Source organism: Coregonus lavaretus, assembly GCF_964263955.1.
Source record: "Coregonus lavaretus genome assembly, contig: HAP1_SCAFFOLD_5161, whole genome shotgun sequence".
Taxonomy (NCBI): Eukaryota; Metazoa; Chordata; class Actinopteri; order Salmoniformes; family Salmonidae; genus Coregonus; species Coregonus lavaretus.
This window is the reverse complement of record NW_028167158.1, coordinates 17,501-22,500: the sequence shown is the minus strand read 5'-3', so window position 1 is coordinate 22,500 and position 5,000 is coordinate 17,501. Positions and strand designations below refer to the sequence as shown.

The 5,000-nt window shown below is 41.1% G+C and overlaps 1 protein-coding gene across 1 annotated transcript in view; it reads right to left on the bottom strand.

Moving 5' to 3' along the window:
- Nucleotides 1-5,000, bottom strand: part of LOC311113836 (collagen alpha-1(VI) chain-like) — a gene marked incomplete at its 3' end in the record, with an annotated part of 36,393 nt that overhangs the window by 20,291 nt on the left and 11,102 nt on the right. The gene's annotated exons all lie outside the window — the stretch shown is intronic.

Below are 5,000 nucleotides of genomic sequence, written 5' to 3'. Positions count from 1 at the left end.
CAAATCATATTCATTATAATTGTACATTATATACTTAGTATACAAGAGAAAACATGTTTGATTATGTGTGTGAGAGCTTCATCAGGCTGACCCCCAGTCTTCATGGAGGAGATTACTGAGTAGTTTGGTTCATCAGGCTGACCCCCAGTCTTCATGGAGGAGATTACTGAGTAGTTTGGTTCATCAGGCTGACCCCCAGTCTCCATGGAGGAGATTACTGAGTAGTTTGGTTCATCAGGCTGACCCCCAGTCTCCATGGAGGAGATTACTGAGTAGTTTGGTTCATCAGGCTGACCCCCCAGTCTCCATGGAGGAGATTACTGAGTAGTTTGGTTCATCAGGCTGACCCCCAGTCTTCATGGAGGAGATTACTGAGTAGTTTGGTTCATCAGGCTGACCCCCAGTCTCCATGGAGGAGATTACTGAGTAGTTTGGTTCATCAGGCTGACCCCCCAGTCTCCATGGAGGAGATTACTGAGTAGTTTGGTTCATCAGGCTGACCCCCAGTCTCCATGGAGGAGATTACTGAGTAGTTTGGTTCATCAGGCTGACCCCCAGTCTTCATGGAGGAGATTACTGAGTAGTTTGGTTCATCAGGCTGACCCCCAGTCTTCATGGAGGAGATTACTGAGTAGTTTGGTTCATCAGGCTGACCCCCCAGTCTCCATGGAGGAGATTACTGAGTAGTTTGGTTCATCAGGCTGACCCCCAGTCTCCATGGAGGAGATTACTGAGTAGTTTGGTTCATCAGGCTGACCCCCAGTCTTCATGGAGGAGATTACTGAGTAGTTTGGTTCATCAGACTGACCCCCAGTCTTCGCTTGAAGTTATTGAGGGATGATGAGGTTTTGGCAATATGAAGTTAAGAATTCCAGAGTTTGGTACCTCTGTATCTGATAGAGAATTGACTATGTGAGGTGCGGTAGTGGGGAGGGTGAAGGTTATCACAGTGTATTGTGTTATATAGACGGATTTCAGAATTAACCTGGAAGAATCCACTGAAGGTTTCAGTAAACTGTCCTGGAGGTATGAGTAGACCAGATATTGAGTTTGTTAAACAAAGGTGCAGATGGAGCCAGGTAATTAGAGGAGGTGGCTAGTCTTGACATTTTTATTATTAATAATAATTAAGTATTTAATATGATGAGTAATTTGTGTAGGTAGGAGGCATATGTACTGGGCCCAGACAATATTACAGTAAATGAGATATGGGTAAATGTAACTATAGCATAGAGTTAGGAAGCAAGCCTGATGAACCAAACCAATAATATTTCTGATGATACCAACAGATTTCATCACTTTGCTGCAGACAAATTGATTATGATCTTTTATGATCTTTCCAGGAGAACTTTTCATCAGTTAGAACTCAGAGGAATCTAGTGGATGTGACGTGTTCCATTTCATTCCCATCAATTGAGATTCTGGTTCTTTGTTCTTTTTTTGTCTATTTTTACAATAAACATGGATTTTTTAACATTTAAAGATAATTTGTTTATCTGTAACCATTCAGAAAATGAGGCCATACCTGAGTTGGCTTCATTAATTAGTGAATCAAAATTATTGTGTCATTGATATAGATTAGGAATAACAAAGGTCCAATTATTGAACCCTGTGGCACGCCACAGGATATCTTGGCCCTGGTAGATGCACTGACGTTTGCATAAACAAATTGTTCTCTATCATAAACATAACTATATAGCCAAATATATGTATTATCATGAAAACCGTAATAATGCAATTTAAAAAGTAATATTTCATGATCAACCGTATTAAACGCTTTGGATAAATCTAAAAAGATGCCAAGAGCATAGTCATTATTGTTCAAGGCTGTAAAGATTTTATCCACAAGTTGCAAAAGAGCCATATATGTGGAGTAGTTTTTACGAAAACCATATTGGTGCTCATATAGAATACAGTGTTGAAACCATATTGGTGCTCATATAGAATACAGTGTTGAAACCATATTTGTGCTCATATAGAATACAGTGTTGAAACCATATTGGTGCTCATATAGAATACAGTGTTGAAACCATATTGGTGCTCATATGAGAATACAGTGTTAAAACCATATTGGTGCTCATATAGAATACAGCGCTGAAACCATATTGGTGCTCATATAGAATACAGTGTTGATTTAAATGTTTAAACATTCTCTAATACACCAATTTTTCTAGGATTTTAGAAAAACATGGTAGTACAGATACTGGGCGATAATTTGTAAAAGATCTTGGATCCCCAGATTTATAGAGGGGGATAACTTTGACAATTTACAAATCTTTAGGAACAATACCAGTTTGCATAGATTTGGTGAAGATATAAATTAGAGGTTCAGTGATCGAGGAAGACACTGATTTCACCAAAGAGGCACCAATCTCATCATAACCTGCTGCTGATATCTTTAAGTTACCAATGACCTCCATCACCTCCATCACCTCCATCACATCAGGAGGATCAAACTGAAGCAGAGAAGGGAAATGTCCCTTAATGTAATCCAAGGGATTTCCATCAGTTCTCTCTATTTTATTTGACAGAGAGGAACCCACATTCACAAATAAGTTATTAAAATCACATGAAATATCATCAGGATCACTACAGGTCTTATTTCCAACAATATATTGAGATGGATAGTTATAGATGCCTTTCTCTTATTCAACAGTTGATTGATGATTTTACAAGTTGACTTTATATTATTTAAGGATTCTTGGAATGTGTTTGTAAAATATCTTTTTTGGGGATTTCCGAAGTAGTTGAGTAAATATATTCTTATGCTTTCTGTAATTGGCGGAATTCATGGGAGAGGGATTTAGGACAAACTATTTTTTTTTTTTTATGAGGATTTTTTGAGACCAGTTGTAAACCGAGGTTTCCAGAACTCTTCTGCTGCTCTCTTATGTGGTTTAACTAAGGGAAAGCAGAAGTGAAATACAGAGTTGAAAGATGTGAGAAAAGTCTGTTAAGCAGACTCATTATCGGCCTGATTATAAACATTTCCCCATGAAACATCACCAATCAACATCTTAAACCGCTCACAATTACTTTAATTAAAATTCTACATTTAATGCTCCTAATCATTCCCGTTTGTTCATTTCCAGCTGCCAAAGAGAAGTGGAAAATTGTAAAGTGGTCAGAAATGTCGACCTGTCTGGTCAATAAGGGTGGCAGATGAACTGGTCTCTCTAGTGGTCTACTAGATGAGGGGATACAGACAGCTGGAGTATAACGTATTCAGAAAGTCAGATGTCAGTCAGTGGTTCTCACTATTAAATAGATTTATGTTGTAATCACCCAATATAAAACACATTTTATCTTCATTATTATTAATCAAATCAAAGACTGATGCAAGGATATCAATGAAACTACCGATGTCAGCATCGAGTGGCTGATAGATGCATCCAATTACCACTTATCTGATGTGACCACCATTTGCCTTATCTGATGTGACCACCATTTGCCTTATCTGATGTGACCACCATTTGCCTTATCTGATGACCACCATTTGCCTTATCTGATGTGACCACCATTTGCCTTATCTGATGTGACCACCATTTGCCTCATGCAGCGCGACACAGAGACATGGCAGTGTGGTGCCAGGACAACAACCTCTCCATCAACGTGAGCAAGACAAAGGAGCTGATCGTGGACTACAGGAAAAGGAGGGCCGAACAGGCCCCCATTCACATCGACGGGGCTGTAGTGGAGCGGGTCGAGAGTTTCAAGTTCCTTGGTGTCCACATCACCAACAAACTATCATGGTCCAAACACACCAAGACAGTCGTGAAGAGGGCACGACAACACATTTTCCCCCTCAGATCCTCTAAAATTTCTACAGCTGCACCATCGAGAGCATCCTTACAGTTTGCATCACCACCTGGTATGGCAACTTCTCAGCATCTGACCGTAAGGCGCTACAGAGGGTAGTGCGTACGGCCCAGTATATCACTGGGGCCAAGCTTCCTGCCATCCAGGACCTCTATACCAGGCGGTGTCAGAGGAAGGCCCCAAAAATTGTCAAAGACTCCAGTCACCCAAGTCATAGACTGTACTCTCTGCTACCGCACGGCAAGCGGTACCGGAGCACCAAGTCTAGGACCAAAAGGCTCCTTAACAGCTTCTACCCCCAAGCCATAAGACTGCTGAACAATTAATCAAATGGCCACCCAGACTATTTACATTGACCTCTGCTTTTTTTACACTGCTGCTACTCTCTGTCTATTATCTATGCATAGTCACTTTACCTCTACCTACATGTACAAATTACCTCGACTAACCTGTACCCCCGCACATTGACTCAGTACTGGTACCCCCTGTATATTGCCTCATTATTGTTATTTTATTGTCTTACTTTTTACTTTAGTTTATTTAGTAAATATTTTCTTAACTATTTCTTGAACTGCATTATTGGTTAAGGGCTTGTAAGCAATTCACGGTAAGGTCTACACCTGTTGTATTCGGCGCATGTGACAAATAAAATCTGATTTGATTTGATCTCCTTCGCATAGAGTTTATCAGGCTGTTGATTGTGGCCTGTGGAATGTTGTCCCACTCCTCTTCAATGGCTGTGTGAAGTTACTGGATATTGGCGGGAACTGGAACACACTGTCGTACACGTCGATCCAGAGCATCCCAAACATGCTCAATGGGTGACATGTCTGGTGAGTATGCAGGCCATGGAAGAACTGGGACATTTTCAGCTTCCAGGAATGATGTACAGATCCTTGCGACATGGGGCCGTGCATTATCATGCTGAAACATGAGGTGATGGTGGCGGATGAATGGCACGACAATGGGCCTCAGGATCGCATCACAGTGTCTCTGTGCATTCAAATTGCCATCGATTAAATGTTGTCCGTAGCTTATGACTGCCCATACCATAACCCCGGTGCCACCATTGGGCACTCTGTTCACAACGTTGACATCAGCAAACCGCCATACACGCTGCCGGGATTCATCTGTGAAGAGCACACTTCTCCAGCGTGCCAGTGACCAGCATTTGCTCACTA